The following is a 23,621-nucleotide window of genomic DNA, read 5'->3' as shown; positions in this document are numbered from 1 at the left end:
TGGTGTGTCTCGCCGCTGTCATTCGACAGAGCCGCGATGACATCACTCCCGCGCATGCCCATGGGAGCCGCCACTCGCGGCATATCGCCGTTGACCGTGGCGTGCTCAGTGCGCCTGCGCGCCGTAGACAGCGGTACCTGTCTTTTGGCAAATATCTCCTAAACAGTGTAGGTTTAGGAAATATTTCTTGGACCTACAGGTAAGCCTTAATCTAGGCTTACCTGTAGGTCAAAGTGGTTTATAAGGGTTTACAACCACTTTAAGCAGTGCTCAGCTGGACACTGATAGAAGTCAAAAGAATCCTATATACTGCTAATGAGAAGGTATTTTAGCAGTTTATATTTACTAAAATAATTGCATTTCCATGTTCTGTGTACCATGGGAGATCAGATATTGTGAATGCAGGGTCCTGGGTTTAGTAACACTTTAAGCTGCAATATAATAAACGTTTTTGTGTTTTATACCTCTTTAAGGCGGTTGTAAACCAAAGAAGAAAAAAACCCTGCAAGACAAAGGCATGATGTGCTAGTATTCATCGCATACTAACACATTATGAAATGCTCCCCTTAGAGCGCAGCCCTCTCTGCGGCGCCTAATCACCGCTGAGAGGGCTGACATCTGCCATCCTTTCTTCTGTGATCGTGGGCTCCGGCATTGTGCGTACGTGGGAGCTATCGGTTCTGGCAAGGAGCTCTGAAGTTCAGGCACAGTAAGCCGGGCCTACAGAGTGCATGCGTCACTGACGTCAGTGAGTGCAGGCAGGGTGAATATCTCCTAAAACATGCAGGCGACTGACGCACGCCTCTGACTTGAGCTGCTTATAGTGGGTAGAGAAAAGAATCATCCCCCTTTTAAAATCACATTTTGTTTTGGAGACTGAAATGAAGACAGACAGTTTTGTGTTTTATCCAGCTGTATTTACTCTGTAAACTTTGTGCAACTTATAACATCCAAGAAAAGTGACACCAAGATGTCAGAAAAATACAGAATCGCGGCGTTGAAAAAAGGATCACCCCCTCCTAAAAATGACTTGTAAATTCAATTAGGTATAGCCAATCACCTTTTCAATGGCACACAAAGCCATCTTTCATTGTGATCAGCCATGGTCATTTTGATTAGTTCAGCATGAAAAGAGCTTTCCTGGAGCATTTCAGTCCTTGGTAGTGCAACTGAAGCAAACAATCAACTATGGGTGGCAAGGCACTGTCAAAAGATTTCCGAGATAAAGTTGTGGACAGACACAAGCTGAATACAAAAACATTTCAAAGGCTTGCTCAATGCCTATGAGCACAGTTAAGTCTATTATTAAGAAGTGGAAGGTATTTGGTACAACACAGACACTCCCTGGATCAGGAGATTGTCTCCAAACTGGATGAAAGAGCCAGGCGGAAACTGGTCAGAGAGGCTACCAAGACGCCTAAAGCAACTCTGAAGAAGTTGCAGGAATTTATGAGAAAGAGTGGTCATTGTGTACATGTGACAACAATTAGACATGTGCAATTCGTTTCGGTCCACATATAAATTCGGACAAATTTTTGGTTATTTGTTACTTTTTCATTTGGATGTATCCCAATCTCTGAATTAAATAGTAAGGAATTTCATTGAAATTTTCTTTGTTTTCTAATGAATCCCAAATTGTCTGAATTTGGATCGGTCAAAAAATGATCAATCGATTTTCTAATTCTGTGTGAAGCACAGCTGGTTGTTAAGCAGCGGGCCAGGAAGCTGGCTGCCGAATCCTTAACAACTGATGACTTGCAGTATCAGCTGTCTGCGGGCTTCCTCACTGAAATGTAAAAAAACAATGCCAACAATAGAAAACGCTGGAAAAAACAGTGTGGGGTTCCTCTCCCCCAATCCATACCAAGCCCTACGCCAAAATAAAAAACAAAAACACTTGGGGTTCCCCCCAAAATACATACCAGACCCTTATCAGAATATGTAGCCCAGCAGGAAAGGGGGAAATGAGCCAGCACCCCCCCCTGAACCATACCAGGCCACATGCCCTCATCACGTGGGGGGGGCTGCTTTGGGGCAGAGGGGGCTGTTGATGGGGACAAGGGCCTCTTACCCACAACCCTGAGCTGTGGTTGTGCGGGTTTTGGTCAGGGGGCTTATCCAAATCTGCCCCCCCCCATGTGAATGAGTATTGGGTACATAATACCCCCTACCTATTCACCAAAAATGTGCAAAAAGTGAATAAAGACAGTACACGATTTTTGACAATTCCTTTATTAAAAAATAAAACCACCGATGTTGATCTATCGTCAATCACACCGCTTGCCGCCACCGTCGGACATGGACAGCCTGCTCTTCTGTTTAACATTTCTTAAATAGCCAAGGGGTGGGGTCAACCGATGACATCATTAGGTGACCCCACCCCCTTGTGACAGCATCGACCCAGCATGCCCGGGTCAGTGACATCACCAAGTGGAGGGGTCACCCGCTAACATCAGGTGATTTAAGAAATATCAGATGGAAGAGCTGGCATTCCATGGGGAGCGTTTGACGAGGCTGGAGGTTTTTTTTTATTTTTTTTTATCGGGTGCGGCGGGCATCATGGGATGAATCTACATCGCGGGGACGTTGTTTTTTATTTTTTAATAAAGGAATTGCCAAAAACTTGTGTACTGTCTTTATTCAGTTTTTACACTCTTTTGGTGAATGGGTAGGGGTACATAGTACCCCATACTTATTCGCTTAGGGGACAAGGTGCTCTGGGCTGGGGGGCATGAGAACATGTGGCCTGGCACTCACTCTTCCCACCCACCTCCCCTTTCATGGCCTGCCGAGCTGCATGCTCTGGTATGTTTTTTATTTTTTTTGGCACGGGGTTCCCCTTAAAATCAATGCCAGACCCAAAGGGCCTGGTATGGATTGGGAAAGGACCCCATGCTGTTTTTTTTCCCCCCTGAATTTTCTATTGCTGCCATTGCTTTGTCTATATTTCAGCTGTCAGTGGGAAAAGTCATTGGTTGTTAAGGACATGTCGGCCGACTTCCCGGCCTGCTGCTTAACAACCAGCTAATCTTCACATACAATTTGAATTGGCCAATCGTTTTTCACTAAAATTTGTTTCGTTTAATCGTTTTTTTTACAAATTCAACATTTTCAGAACGATTGAAATTTAGATAGACCAATTCAAATTCTGTGTGAAGAATAGCTGGTTGTTAAAATTACCATCCGGCCTCGTCGAACGCTCCCCGCAGACTGCCCGCTCCTCCATCTGACACCTCTTAAATAGCTAAGGGGCGAAGTCACCCGGTGACATCAGTGGGTTGGTACTGCTCTGTGCAAAACCATTGCACAGAGCAGGTAAGTATAACGTGTGTATTTTTTTTAAATTGCCTTTAATATTACTTTAACTATTTCAATGAAGTTCTTTGAGGTAGGATAAGACAAAGTATTTGATATCTGCCTATATTTTGTGCAGAGAAAGGCAAAGAAAGAGTTTAAATTTAAAGAATGAGCCTTTTTTTTTTCTTAGCCATATGTATGTCCGTAGGATTTTCATTTGTGCCATTAAATGAAGTATTTTGTGAGTACAGAGATTGTGGAATATTGGTGTGGTATACACTCAGCCACTATTATGCCACACACAATATTCTGTGTAATTTAAAGTGGTAGTAAACTGCTGGAAAAAAAACAAAAAACCTTCAAGACAATGGGATAATGTGCTAGTATGCATTGCATACTAGCACATTATAAAATACCTACCTTGGAACGAAGCTCCTGAAGCCAGATCCGGTCAGCACTGAGGGAACTGACATGTTGCCTTGCCGTTTCTTCCGGGGTCACTGGCTCCGGCGTTGAGTGGCCAGAGACATGATCACATCACTGCGCACGGGAGTCCTCCGTTCCGGCACGATACACCAGACATTTACTGTGCATACGCTGTAAGTGGCTGCATGCAGGGTGAATATCTCCTAAACAATGTAGGTTTAGGAAATTTTACCTACAGGTAAGCCTCATTATAGGCAAAAATGGCCAAGCAGAGTACACAGCCGCTTTAACCATGCTCGCTTTTCACAGTGCTGTGCTATGTGCACAACATGTCCTTGAGTGTCTCATTTTCAAGGTCTAAAGTTGGGAGGTATGTCTAAATAGCACTAGCAATGCATGTGTTTTTTGTGAAAATCTGTTTCATCTACAGTAGCGAATGTGTCGCAAAATAATTAAAGTGATTGTTTATAATCACCTTGTAAAACAACACATTCAGTTTAATTTCAAGTGAAAGGGAAACCTTTTTTTTATAGATTTAAAAATACATTATAAATAAACCCCCCCCCCCTTTTTTTTTTTTTATTATTAAATGATCACATTACCTCTGATCTCAGCTGCATAAAAGCTGGGGGGGAGGAGAAGCAGTAGTTTTTGAATCCTTGTTTGTTCTATTTTTAGATCCTGATCTATTTTTAGATCCTGGGCTCAATTGTTTGTTCTATTTTTAGATCCTGGGCTCAATTGTTTGTTCTATTTTTAGATCCTGATCTATTTTTAGATTCTGAGCTCAAATGTTCAATTTATTTTTAGATCCTGAGCTCAACTGTTTGTTCTGTTTTTAGATTCGGGGTTCAAGTATTTTCTCTATTTTTATATCCTGAGCTCAATTATTTGTTCTATTTTTAGATCCTGGGCTCAACTGTTTGTTCTATTTTTAGATTCTGAGCTCAACTGTTCTGTTTTTAGATCCGGGGTTCAAGTATTTGCTCTATTTTTAGATCCTGGGCTCAACTGTTTGTTCCATTTTTAGATCCTGATCTATTTTTAGATTATGAACTCAAATGCTGGATTTATTTTTTGATCCTGAGCTCAACTGTTTGTTCTGTTTTTAGATTCGGGTTTCAAGTATTTGCTTTATTTTTATGTCGTGGGCTCAACTGTTTGTTCTATTTTTAGATCCTGGGCTCAATTGTTCTATTTTTAGATCCTGGGCTCAACTATTTGTTCTATTTTTAGAGCCTGGGCTCAACTGTTTGTTCTATTTTTAGATCCTGATCTATTTTTAGATTCTGAGCTCAAATGCTGGATTTATTTTTTGATCCTGAGCTCAACTGTTTGTTCTGTTTTTAGATCCGGGGTTCAAGTATTTGCTCTAGTTTATAATCACCTTGTAAAACAACACATTCAGTTTAATTTCAAGTGAAAGGGAAACCTTTTTTGTATAGATTTAAAAATACATTATAAATAAATCCCCCCCCCCTCCTTTTTTTTTTTTATTATTAAATGATCACATTACCTCTGATCTCAGCTGCATAAAAGCTGGGGGGAGGAGAAGCAGTAGTTTTTGAATCCTTGTTTGTTCTATTTTTAGATCCTGATCTATTTTTAGATCCTGGGCTCAATTGTTTGTTCTATTTTTAGATCCTGGGCTCAATTGTTTGTTCTATTTTTAGATCCTGATCTATTTTTAGATTCTGAGCTCAAATGTTTGATTTATTTTTAGATCTTGAGCTCAACTGTTTGTTCTGTTTTTAGATTCGGGGTTCAAGTATTTTCTCTATTTTTATATCCTGAGCTCAATTGTTTGTTCTATTTTTAGATCCTGGGCTCAACTGTTTGTTCTATTTTTAGATCCTGATCTATTTTTAGATTCTGAGCTCAACTGTTCTGTTTTTAGATCCGGGGTTCAAGTATTTGCTCTATTTTTAGATCCTGGGCTCAACTGTTTGTTCTATTTTTAGATCCTGGGCTCAACTGTTTGTTCTATTTTTAGATCCTGATCTATTTTTAGATTATGAACTCAAATGCTGGATTTATTTTTTGATCCTGAGCTCAACTGTTTGTTCTGTTTTTAGATTCGGGTTTCAAGTATTTGCTCTATTTTTATGTCGTGGGCTCAACTGTTTGTTCTATTTTTAGATCCTGGGCTCAATTGTTCTATTTTTAGATCCTGGGCTCAATTGTTCTATTTTTAGATCCTGGGCTCAACTATTTGTTCTATTTTTAGATCCTGGGCTCAACTATTTGTTCTATTTTTAGAGCCTGGGCTCAACTGTTTGTTCTATTTTTAGATCCTGATCTATTTTTAGATTCTGAGCTCAAATGCTGGATTTATTTTTTGATCCTGAGCTCAACTGTTTGTTCTGTTTTTAGATCCGGGGTTCAAGTATTTGCTCTATTTTTAGATCCTGGGCTCAATTGTTTGTTATGTTTTTTTAGATCCTGGGCTCAACTGTGTTCTATTTTTAGATCCTGATCTATTTTTAGATCCTGAGCTCAACTGTCTGTTCTGTTTTTAGATTCGGGGTTGAAGTATTTGCTCTATTTTTATATCCTGGGCTCAACTGTTTGTTCTGTTTTTAGATTCGGGTTTCAAGTATTTGCTCTATTTTTATGTCGTGGGCTCAACTGTTTGTTCTATTTTTAGATCCTGGGCTCAACTATTTGTTCTATTCTTTTAGATCCTGGGTTCAACTGTTTGTTTTCTTTTTGGATCCTGTTCTCTTTTTGTATCCTGTGCTCAGCTGTTTGTTCTATTTTAAGATCCTGTTCTAATTTTAGATCTTAGGCTCAACACTTTTATATAACTCTTGGACTTTTGTTTTGGTGCTTTTGCAGGGCAATATATGTCTGGATTCTTAAATGGAAAAACCTCCCCAGAGAATGGGGTTTTTAGGCAGCAAGACAAAAGGTAATACAATTGAACAAAGATGTAAAAAAAGACTCCATTTATTCAAAAAGGGGCAGAATACCCCCCCAGCATAACAGTAAAAACATGAGCTCCTAAGGCAACAGAATATTAATAACACAAAAAAGGAGAAGCAGATACACATGAACATTTACATATCCACACCAACTGCCACAAATCAGGGATGTGAAATACAAGTGGCATCACATTTACATATTCACATCAAGTAGTACAGGTCAAAGATGTGAGGTACAGGTGGGTCTGTATTTTCTACACACAATGTTTGACATAATTACCATTACATCCATACATATATATATTTACCCCATAAATGTATCCAAGTAATGACACAATTTAATTCCAGTAATGCTTGGAAGAAAAGGGGGAAAAAAAATAAATAATGATAATAAAACAAAAAACAGCCAGGGCTATGGGCTCCTCCACAGGCACCGCAATCCAAGACAGGCCGGGGCCACAAAATCTTACCTTAGGGGGAGGATGTGGACACGAGTGTGACCTCTTGTAAGGCGTATTTTGTGGCCCCGGCCTGTCTTGGATTGCGGTGCCTGTGGAGGAGCCCGGAGCCCGGAGCCCTGGCTGTTGTTTGTTGTTTTTTCTTGTATTATCATTATTTTTTTTTTCTCCTTTTTTTCCAAGTGAGAAGCATTACTTGTGGAATTAAATTGTGTCGTTACTTGGATACATTTATGGGGTAAATATATATATATATATATATATATATATATATATATATATATATATATATATATATATATATATATATAATGTGTATGGATGTGATGGTACTATGCCAAACATTGTGTGTAGAAAATAATTGCTATACATTTCCCTAGCAGCATGTCCCTCTGAGGAAGACCCAAGTGTGGGTCGAAACGCGTCAGACCCACCTGTACCTCACATCCCTGATGTGTACCAGTTGGTGTGGATATGTAAATGTTCATGTGCATCTGCTTCTCCTTTTTTTTTTTTTTTTTTTTTCTTTTTTGTGTTTTTAATATTCTGTTGCCATAGGAGCTCATGTTTTTACTGTTATGCTGAGGGGGTTTTGTTCTGCCCCTTTTTGAATAAATGTAGTCTTTTTTTACATCTTTGCTCAACTGTATTACCTTTTGTCTTGCTCCCTAAAAACCCCATACTCTGGGGAGGTTTTTCCATTCAATATTCGCTCGGGGTGAGCAGCGCTCTTAAATCCCTTTGGGAATGTGTCTTTCTTTTGTTATATGTATGGATTCTTACTCTAATTCCCCCCCCCCTCCCTTTTCAAAGTAGTGTCTCAGTTTTGTTGCCAACTGTCTCCTATAGGGTCTGGTATGGATATTAAAGGGGAGTTCCGCCCAAAAGTGGAACTTCCGCTTTAAGTACTTGTGACTTAAATTGACTTACATTTGGCATGTCATTTTTTTGGGGGGGGTACCTAGTTTTCACAGGTGCCCAGCTCCTACTTCCTCTCCCGGTGCCGAGCGGAAGTTCACCTCTCCCCCTCCCTCACTGCAATCTTCTGGGACTCATCACAGGTCCCACAAGATTGCCCGGCTATTCATAACATCCAGCTCAACTCACGCATGCGCAGTGCACGCCTGGCTGTGACACCACAGCCTGGCGCCCACACTTGCAATGCTGGAGCCAGGGAGAGGAACGAGGCTTTGGGTGCCCGCATCGCTGGACCGTGGGACAGGTGAGTGTCTCTTTATTAAAAGTCAGCAGCTACACTTTTTGTAGCTGCTGACTTTTAAATGGGTGGAACTCCACTTTAAAATAAACCCCACATTTTTATTTTTTTGTGGCAGCGTTCCCCTTTATATTCATATCAGCCCCTAATGCTGGATGAGGATCTGGTATGGATATTAAAGGGGAACCACACACCTTTATTTACTTTTACGTCAGAGTTCCTCTTTGTATTCATGCCAGACCGTAATGCTGGATGAGGACCGGTATGGATATTAAAGTGGAACCATGCACTTTTTTTATGCAGCAAAGTTCCCCTTTATATTCATATTAGACCCTAATACAGGATGCCGGTCTTGTATGAATGTTAAAGGGGAACCCCACACTTATTTAATTTTGTGGCAGCGTCCCCCTTTAAATTCATAACGGCCCTCTAATGCTGGATGAGGTTCTGGTATAGACAATAAAGGGCGAATCCCACACGTTTATATATTTTTATGTAGGAGATCCCCTTTAAATAAAACCGATGCCATGTAAACCTTTATCTCTGGTGTATGACCTACTTGTACTCTCCATCAGCCCTGAAGGAACGAACTAATTTACAATGTCTGCCATACCTGTGTTGCACCAAGGAATATTACACAGGGCTCAGGGAGGTCTATATGGGAAGGCGTTTCCTTCATATATGAAAGCAAGGCTCTGTGGGGCGAGACCGGGCAACATCAACTGGGCGCCGGATTAACATCAATGATGAATGAATGATGATGAAAAGTCGGCGGAACTACAAGGGGTAGTCACTCTGTTTCTACAGGAAGTGGCTGTGCGAGTATTAGTGGTGCACAGACCGGAAGTAGTGCTGTTGTGCAGAACAGGAAGCCACACTAAACAGAGGATGTCTGGAGGATTTGAGACAAGGATGCAACATGCAGTAAATGTGCCATCTAGGTTTGTCTTTATTTTTGTATTAGATTTATGTGCATATAAGTTTGGAATTCAGATTTGTCAGGTGTCTCTAACTATGGACCCAATGCACTAGTAGCATTGGATGAAACTTATTGTATATGTTGCCAATGTTTCTTTCTAAATGACTTGTAATGTATTCTATTTTTCAGTGATATATATTTGTTATTACAGCTATTGATATAGGACTGCTTGTATGCACAGTACTTATATTGTACATTAACATCAGTCCCTACCCACGTAGAGCTTACAATCTAAGGTCCCCAACTCACAGCCCTGCATAGACAAGAGACAATTTGAACAGGAAACAGGGACGAGTTAAACTGAATAGTGGGATAATGGGATGATTGGATTATTGGCTGCAATACTCAGAACTCTCACTAGATATCAGTTTACTTTATACAGGCATGGTGATAACTCTGTTGATGCTCAACAGATTGATACAATTTTGCAAGAAGCAGTTGCTAATGTTTTTAAAGTGGAGAGCCACCCAAAAAAATAAATTAAAAAAATACATTAATATTTAAATATAAAGGAAAAAAATGTTTTTACTCACCAGGAACCCCTGGTGCTAGGCAGTCTTAGTAATCTGCCTCTTCCTATTCTGCGGCGCTGTTTCTTCAATTCTTCCTCCTGTGCGAGCGGCCCCGCTGTCTTCTGGGATCCTTTAATGACTTAACGTTTCAATAAAGGGTATAACACTATATCAGCCTTTATATGTATCCTTACATGTGGTTGCCTTGTTATGAGAACTTGACCATATTTGGAGGAGTGAGAGGTCTGAACTAAGTGAGCGGTACAAACGATATCCCCAGTAAAGCCTGAATGCATATAAACTTTGGTAAGCAGCCATCCACTGGGGAGTGCACAAGGTGAAAACGGTGATGGTGTAGGAGATAAGAATTGTGACCTTCACAAACATTGGTGGACGTAATACTACTCATACTAACCTTCCGCATATTTCCTCTGCATACATGGACAGTGATATATACGTTTTACAGTCATTTAAAAAAATTTTTTTTTTGTGAATATAGGTGCTGTCTAATAGATTCTATATGCAAGTATAGGGACATGTATTGTTTCTGTTCAGTGTATTTGATTTAACAATAACCGTTTTTGTTTTTGGAGTAATACAAAGAGGTATAAGACAGAAATTTACTTTATGTTGTTGTGTAAAAAAGCAACAATATTTACAGGTATCGCTGTTAGTGTTTGGTTTTTAATCAGGCATTTTGATCATAATAGGTTTGATATGTATTGATAACAGCTGCTCTAGGGCAAATCAAGTTCATTTGAGCGCTGGGATCAAGAGTGCGTTGTATTTTTATGAATGTTTTTTAAATACTGTGAAAGATGATGTTACGCCGAGTAAATAGATACCAAACATGTCACACTTTTTATAATTGCATGCACTCGTGGAACGGTGACAAACGACAGTACCTAAAAATCTCCATAGGCGATGCTGTAAAAAAAATTTTATGGTTACCAGGTTAGAGTTACAGAGGAGGTCTAATGCTAGAATTATTGCTCTCGCTCTGACGATCGCGGCGATGCCTCACATGTGGGATTTGAACACCGTTTACATATGCGGGCGGGACTTCCGTATGCATTATCTTTGCTGCGCGAGCTGAATAGTTTGTGTGTGTGTGTGTGTGTGTATGTATATATATATATATATATATATATATATATATATATATATATAATTTATTTATTTTTTTTAACCAGCGCCATTGGCAGATGAGTAAATATGAAGTGACGTGGTGACGTTGCTTCTGTGTTTACAATGAGAAGACTAGAACAAAGCCATTTCCAGCTTCGTGACAGTCTTTCCCTAGCTGCCGGAAGTGGATCAGGTCTCCCGGGGGGGCGGAAGGCCCGGTCAGAGTGGCAGGAGGGGTGGAGTCCCCTGCCGCTCCTCCGGGATAACCATCGAGAGGCTTTTAGCCACATTGGTTATCCCTGGATAGCCCACTCTAAAAAAAAAAAAAAAAAAAAAAACTGGGATGATACCTGCAGCTGCAGGCATCATCCCGGTATAACCCCTGAAAGCCGAGGCTGCGTACGATCTGTGGGAAGGGATTAAGCTGAGTACACAAGATAGCTTATTGAAAAGAAAAACATCGGGCTGAAAAAAAAATGAAAAAAACTGATTTCTGTATCCCTCCTGGAAGCTGATCTGATGATTGGCTTCTGTCGAACACAGAGGGCTACACACAGGTCAAAATTTGTCTGTCTGGTCCCTGCTGAACCAGCCGAATTTCATTCTGTGTTTACCCAGCTTTAGGCTGATGTCACACGGGTGCTCTTGCCAAATCCACCAGCATTGGAATCCATAAGAGACTGATTTCCAATCCCTATAGAATTGATCCCTTTCTAGCAGTACCAGCAGGAAGTTAACACCTTTGCTGCCCTGTCCCTAGCAAGGGAAATTCAACAGTATACACCACAGGTAAGCGAGAGGCATTCTTTTGTGACTTCTGCTGCCAATGTGTTGCAAGCTTCAGAGTCACCTGTGTGTCTAGGAAACATAAACAGTACTAAATATTAAGGGTGCAGAATTGAATCGCTGCATTGTGATTCGAGTGTCCCCGATGCGGCATCGATGCATGCGACTGGCAAAATCGATGTCGTGTGTGATGTCATCCCGACTTGCCCTGCCTCTCCCGGGAGAGCACTTCAAGCGTGGCTGTCAAAATAAGGCCGCGTACACACGCGCGGACTGTTTGCCCAACCTTGTTCGTCAAACAGTTTCGGCAAACAGTCCGCTCAAAATTTGCATGAGCGGACTTGCCCACACACGAGCGGACTGTTTCAACGAACTGTTTGCCAAACAGTCCGCTCAACTTTTGAAATGAACGGACTCGCCCACGTAAGGCGGAGGCAAATCCGCCCATTTCGAGCGCGTGTACAGGTAGGCGGGGCCCGCGAGGGAGACGTCGCGGGCTCCGCCGCCTGGAATGGGCTTAAAGGGGAACCCCAACGCCGAAAAAAAAAGGGCGTGGGGGTTCCCCCAAAGTCCACACCAGACCCTTGTCCGAGCACGCTACCCGGCCGGCCAGGAAAGGGGGGCGAGCGAGCGCGCCCCCCCCTCCTGAGCCGTACCAGGCCGCGTGCCCTCAACATGGGGGGGTGCCTTGGGGAAGGGGGGGGCCGCGCGGCCCCCCCACCCCAAAGCACCTTGTCCCCATGTTGATGAGGACAAGGGCCTCTTCCCGACAACCCTAGCCGTTGGTTGTCGGGGTCTGCGGGCGGGGGGCTTATCGGAATCCGGGAGCCCCCTTTAAGAAGGGGGCCCCCGGATACCGGCCCCCCACCCTATGTGAATGAGTATGGGGTACAATGTACCCCTACCCATTCACCTGTGAAATAAAGTACAAAAAAAAACACAACACAGGGGAAAAAATATTTTATTGCACAGCTCCGGGGGTCTTCCGTCTTCGGGGGTCTTCTCGCCGGACTCCTCCGCTATGTGTGTGTAGCTCTTTTACTAGCGGAGGAGTCCGGCTTTCTTCCTCCCCGCCGCCGGCCTCTTCTCCCGACTTCGGGGGTCTTGTCCCCCTCTTCGGTTCTTCTGCCGGGCCACCGCGCCTTCTTGTAGCTCTTTTACAGGCGGTGGCCCGGTCTTCTGTCGCCGCTGCCTTCCGTTCTTCTGTCGCCGCCTTCGGTTCTTCTGCCGGGCCACCGCGCCTTCTTGTAGCTCTTTTACAGGCGGTGGCCCGGTCTTCTGTCGCCGCTGTCGCTGTCGCCGCCTTCCGTTCTTGTTCTTCTTCTTGTTCTTCTTCTTCTTCTCCAGGCGATGTTGACACGTCGCTCCCTCCGGCCGGAATGCCAGAGCCGCGCTGTGCGGTCACTTATATAGTGACAATGGGGCGGGGTCACATGGTATATGTCACATGGGTTGGTCACATGGGTTGATGTCACATGGGGACTATGACATCGTAAGGGGGCGGGGTCACCATGTGACCAACCCATGTGACATATACCATGTGACACCGCCCCATTGTCACTATATAAGTGGCAGCGGAGCGTGTCCCTGGCATTCCGGCCGGAGGGAGCGACGTGTCAACATCGCCTGGAGAAGAAGAAGAAGAACAAGAACGGAAGGCGGCGACAGCGGCGACAGAAGACCGGGCCACCGCCTGTAAAAGAGCTACAAGAAGGCGCGGTGGCCCGGCAGAAGAACCGAAGGCGGCGACAGAAGAACGGAAGGCAGCGGCGACAGAAGACCGGGCCACCGCCTGTAAAAGAGCTACAAGAAGGCGCGGTGGCCCGGCAGAAGAACCGAAGAGGGGGACAAGACCCCCGAAGTCGGGAGAAGAGGCCGGCGGCGGGGAGGAAGAAAGCCGGACTCCTCCGCTAGTAAAAGAGCTACACACACATAGCGGAGGAGTCCGGCGAGAAGACCCCCGAAGACGGAAGACCCCCGGAGCTGTGCAATAAAATATTTTTTCCCCTGTGTTGTGTTTTTTTTTGTACTTTATTTCACAGGTGAATGGGTAGGGGTACATTGTACCCCATACTCATTCACATAGGGTGGGGGGCCGGTATCCGGGGGCCCCCTTCTTAAAGGGGGCTCCCGGATTCCGATAAGCCCCCCGCCCGCAGACCCCGACAACCAACGGCCAGGGTTGTCGGGAAGAGGCCCTTGTCCTCATCAACATGGGGACAAGGTGCTTTGGGGTGGGGGGGCCGCGCGGCCCCCCCTTCCCCAAGGCACCCCCCCATGTTGAGGGCACGCGGCCTGGTACGGCTCAGGAGGGGGGGCGCGCTCGCTCGCCCCCCTTTCCTGGCCGGCCGGGTAGCGTGCTCGGACAAGGGTCTGGTGTGGACTTTGGGGGAACCCCCACGCCGATTTTTTTCGGCGTTGGGGTTCCACTTTAAGCCCATTCCAGGCGGCGGAGCCCGCGACGTCTCCTTCGCGGGCCCCGCCTACCTGTACACGCGCTCGAAATGGGCGGACTTTCCGAGCGGGAACAGTCCGCTCATTTCGAAAGTACAGCGGACAGGCCCACACACGGGCGGACTGTTCGCTCAAACACAGTTTCAGCGGACAGTTTTTCGGAATTTCCGAAAGACTTTGTCCGTCCAACTGTCCGCTGAAACTGTCCGCTGAAAGCCCACACACGAGCGGACTGTCCGCCCAAACACTGTTCAGCGGACAAGGTTGGGCGAACAGTCCGCCCGTGTGTACGCGGCCTAACAGTTTTGTAATAAATGCAGAGTTATAATCCATTATGTGCCCACCACTGTATGTGCTTTATAAAATATATGCAGCTTCATACCTCATTTCTTAGTCTGTATATAACTGTATATGCCACTCATGTGACTGCCCGACCGGCCTCTCTTCTTGTGCCTCTCCTGACTTCAGCCCCGCCCACCTCTCTTCTGATCTGATAGTAACAGTTGGTGGGCGGGCCTGAGAACTCCCACTGACGTCAGGAGAGAGAAGAGAGGCGGGCCGGGCAGTCACATCAGCGGCATATACAGTTATACACAGACTAAGAAATGAGGTATGAAGCTGCATATATTTTAAAAAGCACATACAGCAGTGGGCACTTAATGGATTATAATTCTGCATTTATTACCACACAGGTATTTTAACAGCAGTAAAATGAGAGTACAAACCTCCTACACGTGCTCTCTGCTTAATTTTCCTGGCTTCCCGTTTGCACATTCCACTGTTTTAACTCCTAATGTGCTGGAAGGTGCAAACAGGGAAGCCCAGGGGAACTGTCAGCATAGAGACAGTAGTACAGGGAACTTCACAGGGCTGTTTGCTGTGGATTTTAATCCCTCTTGACCTCCCAGCAGCCATAGGCTTGAATTCCTGTACCCTGTAGTGCACCGGATTAGTGCACTTTGTAAAGCGGAGTCCCACCCATTTTTTTTTAGTTTATTAAAATTCATCAGCTACAAAAAGTGTAGCTGCTGACTTTTAATAAACCGACACTCCCCTGTCTCATGGTCCATCGATGCGGCCGCATGGACCCCAGTGCCTCTCCCCCTCCTCTCCTCGGCTCCGTCAAATCTACTGTGTGCAGTGGCACCCGGCCGAGACCACTTATGGCTTCACAGACTTGCACGCACTGCGCTCTGCCATTGGCCAGCCAATCTTCTGGGACCTGTGTTGTGTCCCAAAAGATCGCTGGCAGGGAGGGGCGGCCTAGGGCGAGAGGAGGAGTCGCCTAGACCCCCCCCCCCCCAAAAAAAAGACATGCCGAATGTGGCACGTCAGGGGGCGATGAGTGCTTAAAGAGGAAGTTCCACTTTTGGGTGGTACTCCGCCTTAAAGCGGTTCGTCACCCTAAAGAGGAAGTTCCGCTAATCTGATCCCTCCCCCCTCCCGTGCCGATTGTGGCATAATCCAGGTATCTGCACCCACTTCCGGCCAGACCCCCGCAGACGCCCCGCCCCCCCCCCTCCCGTTGTGTTCTGGGAAACACACAGTTCCCAGGACACAGCGGGGGATCTGAAGAGACGTGCAGCGCGACATGCGCAGTAGGGAACCGGGCAGTGAAGCCGTCATGCTTCACTTCCCGATTCCCTGACAGAGGATGGCGGCGGTGGCAGCAGCGAGACGAGCGATCGCTCGTCATCTGCCGCTGACATCGCTGGACCCTGGGACAGGTAAGTGTGATTTTATTAAAAGTCAGCAGCTGCAATATTAGTAGCTGCTGGCTTTTAATATTTTTTTTTTAGGTGCAGAACCACTTTAAGGGAGTGAGGTTATTTTTAATTCAAAGCAGAGTTTCAGTAAATTTTTTGTTTATTAAAAGTCAGCAGCTACAAAGAAAGTGCATCTTCTGACATTTTAATAAAAGGACATTCGCCTCTCCCACAATCTAGCGGCATGGCCACGCGAAGCCTCATTCTCCCAAGTGGAAGTGGGAGCGCGTCGGTAATCGTGATGCATTGCGGAATCAAATCGTTGACCAGTGAAGATGCGCACCCCTACTAAATATAGGGGCACATGTAACGTTTTCATAAGTAAGCTTGCACAGATGTACAAGAATCCTAGATTATTATAAGCCCAGTCTTGAAAGGTTGACTTTATGCTCCCCTCCTTTTCATTGACAGCAATGGTTGCATGAGAATATTGTACTTCATCACAGGGCACCGGGGATTTATATATAAATATTCCTCTTTTCTATAGATATATACTGTTTATCTAGAAAACCTGAAATGTGTTTGTTTTACTGACATGTATTACTACTTTTTTTCATTTTATTTTATTTCTTTTAGATACAACAATGATTGAACAGTGGAGACACATTAAAAAGAAACCCATGGCATAAAGCATGAATGTGTGCGTGAGGTCAGTTGGAATTTCTTTGGTTATCTGGTGTGATAAACCTGCATATTTTTTTTTTTTTTTCATTTGACTTCACTTTATATTGCCATAATCTTTGTTACATTTCTGATGTCTTTTAAAATTCTTATACAGTTTAAAAAAAACTGTGCTGAGCATCTCTATTTGTAATGGTATTATGATTGCTATCTTCCCTACCCCTAACACACTGACCATTTGTTAAATAGTGGACACTTTTTTTTTTTTTTTTTTGTTTTTTTTTTATTTGTTTACCCATCTAGTGCTATTGACCTCATATTTTTTACATCTTTCACCGGAATAAAATCTTTGACATTATGCACCCTCAGTTTTGTGCAATAACTTAGGCATGATTTATGAACATTCCAAATTTCTGCACTAGGTGTTCAAGCGGTCAAACCTCCAAGATAAATTGCCAGTTGTCTATTGGTGTGCTTTCATTCCCACACACTGAGGGCCCTTCAAAATTGCTCTGACCTTTAGGAATGGAAGAACACAGTTTTTGGGCCTCTTTGTCTTGAATCTGCAGCCTGACTTTCTACAATTACCATCTGCTGGGGTGAAAATTAAAAAAATAAAAAACTGTCAGACTCGATAGACCACTTGGTCTTTTTTCTGCTGACACTTTTCTATGTTTCCATGATGCTTAAGAGTGTATGGGATGCCTTCGGTGTAGCAGTGAGCGGCACACTTTCCATGTTTTATAATAAACATACAGTATCTCACAAAAGTGAGTACACCCCTCACGTCTTTGTAAATATTTTATTATATCTTTTCATGTGACAACACTGAAGAAATTACACTTTACTACAATGTAAAGAAGTGAGTGTACAGCTTGTATAACAGTGTAAATTTGCTGTCCCCTCAAAATAACTCATAGCACACAGCCATTTATGTCTAAACTGCTGGCAACAAAAGTGAGTACAACCCTAAATGAAAATGTCCAAATTGGGCCCAATTAGCTATTTTCCCACCCTGGTGTCATGTGACTCGTTGTTGTTACAAGGTCTCAAGTGTGAATAGGAAAGACTAAAGAGGGAAACCACCAGGGAGTATTTCACTGGAAACCCTTGCCACATCTGAATTGGAGAAGAAATTGTAAAGGTAAATGCCCCAGGGATTGTGCGGGAAAAGGGGGGGGGGGGTGAACCAGACTTTAAAGAAGTAACATTGTATAAAACAGTACAAAATGTATTTGGTACAAGTATACATGAAGTTAATACACAATTCTATACACCGAAAAACAATTGTTGGATACAAACAATAAACAGCAGCTACATTCTGGAGTACACAGATGATCACCAATGAGATCAATTGGATTGTTTGCTCAAAAAAGTCCAAACATGTTTCGGAATATGGGTGTAAGTACTCAATTTCTTCTTTAGGGGTTAAATTGAAGCAAGCTGTTTGTTCCATCAACAGAAATATATGTGTAAGAAATACAAAATTATGAATAATAAACAAATAAATATGTGGAAACACAGTAGTTGAACAGCAAGGCATATAGTGACAGGCAATGGAGATGATCGGTACTCACAAAGTTTGTGTGCTTTAAAATGCACATCAGAATTCACTGGTAGGCACTTGATCCTGCCTCATATAGGCCTATCGCTTTATTAAACACTGACATAAAAATACTGGCAAAGGTCTTGGCGGCTAGGGTGAAAAAGGTTATACTGAAACTCATCCACCCTGATCAATCAGGTTTTATACCCGGAAGAACTACTAGCACAAATATAAGGAGGGTATACTTGAATCTTCAGGTCCCTACGGATGAGAGTGGAGAGAAGGCTATTTTGTCTTTAGACACCACCAAGGCCTTTGATAGTCTTGAGTGGCAGTATCTCTGGAGAGTTATGGAGACGGCCCAATTTGGACTGGGTTTCATGAAATGGGTAAAAATGCTTTATAGGGAACCAGAAGCCAGAGTAAAGGTGAATAATGAAAAGTCTGATAAATTTAGACTGGGGAGGGGGACAAGACAAGGGTGTCCCTTCTCACCCCTCCTCTTTGCCATTGCAATTGAAACTCTGGCCATTGCCCTGCGGTCTTCTGCTCAGGTGAAGGGTCTTAGAAGGGGAGACTTGGAAGAAAAAGTGGCATTATACGCGGATGACCTACTGTTATTCCTTGGCGATACACAGGATTCTCTTCAGAAAGCTATGGATATTATTAACAAATTTGGCCAAATTTCCGGACTTAAGATAAATTGGGAAAAATCTAGCCTTCTGCCAGTAGATCCTCTGGGAAGCCCCTTACCTGAGGAGGTGACACAGATCCAAGTAGTAAGTAAATTTAAATACCTAGGAATAAACGTATCTAGAGACCCTCAACAGTATACTGTAGATAATATAATTCCGTTGCTGAATAAATTTAGGAGGAAGACAAAAGTGTGGAAACACCTGCCATTATCTGTGGCAGGTCGCTGTAATTTAATCAAAATGATATGGATGCCGCAGCTTCTCTATGTACTGCATAACTCCCCAATTTGGTTATATAAAATGTGGTTTCAAAAGATAGATATGGTGTTCAGGGATCTGATTTGGAAGGGTGGGTCAGCAAGAATTTGATTGAGTACTCTGCAGTTACAAAAACAGGAAGGAGGAGTAGCACTCCCACACCCCTTTAGCTACTTCCTCGCGTCACAACTCCAGTATATGGGGGGGTGTAATTTAAAAGTGGGAGAGGCAGGGAGAAAAATGCTCCTACAAAATACACCACATGACTCAATAGTGGAAGTTCTGAAGGCAGGATCCTTCCTATTAGGATGCCCTACTTTGAATTTAATGATGAGAGTGTGGGACACAGCCAAGGCCATATTAAAATACAGAGGATTTAATGAGTATACCCCCTTATGGAAGAATAGTAAACTGGGAGAACTGCAGAAGATGGGGACAGTAAGAGAATGGGAGACATGTGGAATAAAATTTATTGCTCAGCTATACCAAGATGGTGCCCTGAAAACCTTTCAGGAACTGAGAGATTATTTTGCTCTACCAAATAAATCCTTCTATAAGTATTTTCAGGTCAGGCACGCACTGGAGGAGCCATTTAGAGGGAGGACCTTAGAATGGAGCGCAATCCCAGTTCTTCAAAAAATAAATAATGCAGAAACAGGAAAAGGTTTAATTTAGAAAATATACCCACATATAAACAAGGGGAGAATGGGAGGGATAGAGACCCCTATGTACAAGAGGAAGTGGGAAAAAGATGTGGGAGATATCTCCGAAATACAATGGAATCGAATTCTTGAACTGGCTCCATTGGTATCACTCTCTCCCTCTCAGAGGATGTCGCATCTGTTATTATATAGAACCTATTATACTCCTTGTAAACTTTTTCAATTTGGCCGACGGCCGGATGCAAGCTGTCCCCGGTGCGGGGACATGGAGGGAGACATGATTCATATGTTTTGGAGATGCCCGAAGTTTATCCGCTACTGGACGGAGGTGACAGGAACCATTGATCGGGTTTTTGGAACCTCCACCAGGATGGAGGCAAAGTATTGTCTCCTGGGATTAGTTGAGGGAGTTGGAAACCCGGGAAGCAGCCAGACGGCGGTCCTGAGATGCCTATTTCAGGCAAGGAAATTGATTGCCCTAAGACGGTTGTCGGTGTCGCCTCCGTCCGGTAGAGAATGGATAAATAGCATGAATGTGGTAATTCTTAAAGAGAAAGCATTATATATAAAACAAGGGACTTTAAAGAAATATGACAAGATGTGGAAACCTTGGTGGGATGGAGGGATTGATATGTGAATAATGATAGAGTGAAAAATAGTACAGGTATCTGCACCCACTTCCGGGATAGCTCTCTGCGGAAAGGGGCGTAGATTACGCCCCTTTCCGCAAGTGCCCCGCTGCCTGCTGGGAAACACACAGATCCCAGAGGCAGCGGGGACCGTCCTTATTGCGCAGCGCGACTCGCGCATGCGCAGTAGGGAACCGGGAAATGAAGCCGAAAGGCTCCATTTCCTGATTCCCATACCCAAGATGGCGGCGGCAGCACCCGAGAGACGATCTAGAGATCGGCTTCGGGTGCCGACATCGCGGGCGCGCTGGACAGGTAAGTGTCACTATTTTAAAAGTCAGCAGCTGCAGTATTTGTAGCTGCTGGCTTTTAAAAAAAAAAATAAATGCGGAGTCCCGGCGGACTCCCGCTTTAACGATCGAAATGAGTTTAATCTGAAGTTTACTATGTCTTTTGACCATTCCAAAGTTACTTTGGATGTCGAGATATATAAATATATAATTTATAAAAATACAAACATTGTTTCTTGTTTAACTATTATGAAAACCCACTGCAGGGAGTACCATTTTACACTCATCCAGTTTCCACCCTAGGCTCCTTGTCAATTCAATACCATATAATCAATACTTGATAATTAAACAAAACTGTTCCAATTATGCAGATTATAAACAATGACTGCAAATTGTATTTTACCTTTTAAAACTAAAATCAGAAAAAAGGAAAAAAAGTGGCGCTTAACTATAAATTATAACTAACTCCAAGAAACGTGACAACAATTAAATGGAATGAACATGTGTGAGAACAACAATTGTATCACCCTGTGATAAGTGAACCACATACATGTGTCACAGAACAAACAAAATTAAGATAAAGTTCATGAGAGTATCCAAAAGTATCCTTTGAAGTAATGTCTCTTCTTATTCCATCCACCACACCAAAGTGATCAGTGATTGCACTCACCGACTCCAAATGCCTGCACTTTTGTATCAGGCTTAAGTGCTTATCAGCCAAACAGCAAGTAGTGAACCGTTGCTCCAATCATCCATTGTGCAAATTCAAATATTCCACATGTAAAATAATAAAGGTGCTCCAATAGTGTAAAACCGTATGAATCAATTTATTAAAACACTTCAACCTTTACACTCACATTTCACAGTTCAAAAGTATACACGGACTTCCTCATGGGGTTCTCAGTGAGGAAGAACCCCATTTGTTTGTTCTGTGACACATTTATTTGGTTCACTTATCACAGGGTGATACAATTGTTGTTCTCACACATGTTGTTCATACCATTTAATTGTTGTCAAGTTTCTTGGAGTTGGTTATAATTTATAGTTAAGCACCACTATTTTTCCTTTTTTCTGATTTTAGTTTTAAAAGGTAAAATACGATTTGCACTTTACATTTATTCAAGTGGCAGCTCTAGTTGAGGGAGCAGGCTTTGTCTAGGCGCAGCGGTGGAAATTTTTGGAATACCTGCAGTTTTTGTGATATAAACAACAATTAGAGAGGGGTTATTGCCACAAATGTCTCAAAGGCATTTCATCGTGTAGATGTAAAAACAGGCATGATCTGATCGAAAAATATCCGAATAATGAGTGCACTAGGATCATCACCACTTATACCAGTGATCACTCCATAATAAAACATACTTTTTTACAAATATTGGCACCTCCTGACTTCTGATACCTCGGTGGGACTCTTTGTACCCCTTAACCCCCCCCCCCCCTCCTGACTAACAAGTCACCCACAGAGGTCGTCCATCAGGGATCCACATAAAACGATATACAGAGGTAAGCAATCGTTTGGACCTTGCACTCTTTATTTCATGCTGCCTCTGCGATCATGTAATTTTGCCCGCATGTTTCGCAGTTAATATTTTAAATATTGTGCTGTGCCATGTCCACAGCGATGAACCTGCATATATGCTATGATATGACATGCTGATTTTATATTTATACCTTCAGTTTTATACTCTTGCATTTTATGGTTTGCTTTGCCATCCTACTTTACCTTTACAATTTCAGGTGTGAAAGGGGAGCAGGTGTGTTAAATTTGATGTTATCGCTCTCACTCTCTCATACTCGTCACTGGAAGTTCAACATGGCACCTCATGGCAAAGAACTCTGAGGATCTGAAAAAAAGAATGGTTGCTCCACATAAAGATGGCCTAGGCTATAAGAAGATTGCCAAGACCCTGAAACTGAGCGGCAGCACGGCGGCCAAGACCATACAGCGATTTAACAGCACAGAATCCACTCAGAACAGGCCTCACCATGGTCCAACAAAGAACTTGAGTGCACGTGCTCAGCCTCCAATCCAGAGGTTGTCTTTGGGAAATAGACATATTAGTGCTGCCAGCATTGCTGCAGACGTTGAAGGGGTCGGAGGCCAGCCTGTCAGTGCTCAGACCATACACCACACACTGCATCAAATTGGTCTGCATGGCTGTCATCCCAGAAGGAAGCCTCTTCTAAAGATGATGCACAAGAGAGCCTGTAAACATTTTTCTGAAGACAAGCAGACTAAGGACATGGATTACTGGAACCATGTCCTGTGGTCAGATGAGACAAGATAAACTTATTTGGTTCAGATAGTGTCAAGCATGTGTGGCGGCAACCAGGTGAGGAGTACAAAGACATGATTGTCTTGCATACAGTCAAGCATGGTCATGGTCTGGGGCTGCATGAGTGCTGGCGGCACTGGGGAGCTACAGTTCATTGAGTGAACCATGAATGGCAACATGTACTGTGACATACTGAAGCAGAGCATGATCCCCCTCCCTTCAGAGACTGGGCCGCAGGGCAGCATTCCAACATAACGACCCCAAACAAATCTTCAAGATGACCACTGAGTTGCTAAAGAAGCTGAGGGTAAAGGTGATGGACTGGCTAAACATTTCTCCAGACCAAACCCTATTGAGCATCTGTGGGGAACAAAGTCTCTAACATCCACCAGCTCTGTGATGTCGTCATGGAGGAGTGGAAGAGGACTCCAGTGGCAACCTGTGAGGCTCTGGTGAACTCCATGCCCAAGAGGGTTAGGGCAGTGCTGGAAAACAATGGTGGCCACACAAAATATTGCAACTTTGGGCCCAATTTGGACATTTTCACTTAGGGGCGTACTCACTTTTATTGCCAGGGGTTTACACATTAATGGCTGTGTGTTGAGTTATTTTGAGGGGACAGCAAATTTACACTGTTTTATACACGCTACTTTACATTGTAGCAAAGTGTCATTTCTTCAGTGTTGTCAGATGACATA

At 43.5% G+C, this 23,621-nt stretch overlaps 1 protein-coding gene across 3 annotated transcripts in view; it reads left to right on the top strand.

Annotated features, from left to right (window-relative positions):
• Positions 1-9,122: 9,122 nt before the first annotated feature.
• Positions 9,123-23,621, top strand: part of FANCE (FA complementation group E) — a 35,025-nt gene continuing 20,526 nt past the window's right edge. For 2 of the 3 annotated variants that reach the window (XM_077481423.1, XM_077481420.1), the window contains exons 1-2: positions 9,123-9,262; positions 16,523-16,595. The gene's annotated coding sequence lies outside the window, so the exon portion shown is untranslated. Of the gene's footprint in view, positions 9,263-9,979; positions 10,119-16,522; positions 16,596-23,621 lie in introns of those variants that run through there. The other variant, XM_077481422.1, reaches the window with a different exon arrangement.

Source organism: Lithobates pipiens, unplaced genomic scaffold, assembly GCF_037356315.1.
Source record: "Lithobates pipiens isolate NorthernLeopardFrog02 unplaced genomic scaffold, aLitPip1_a1.2 Scaffold_16, whole genome shotgun sequence".
In the NCBI taxonomy this organism is placed as follows: Eukaryota; Metazoa; Chordata; class Amphibia; order Anura; family Ranidae; genus Lithobates; species Lithobates pipiens.
Note: the sequence above shows the minus strand (reverse complement) of the source record. Positions and strands in the feature narration are given on the sequence as shown.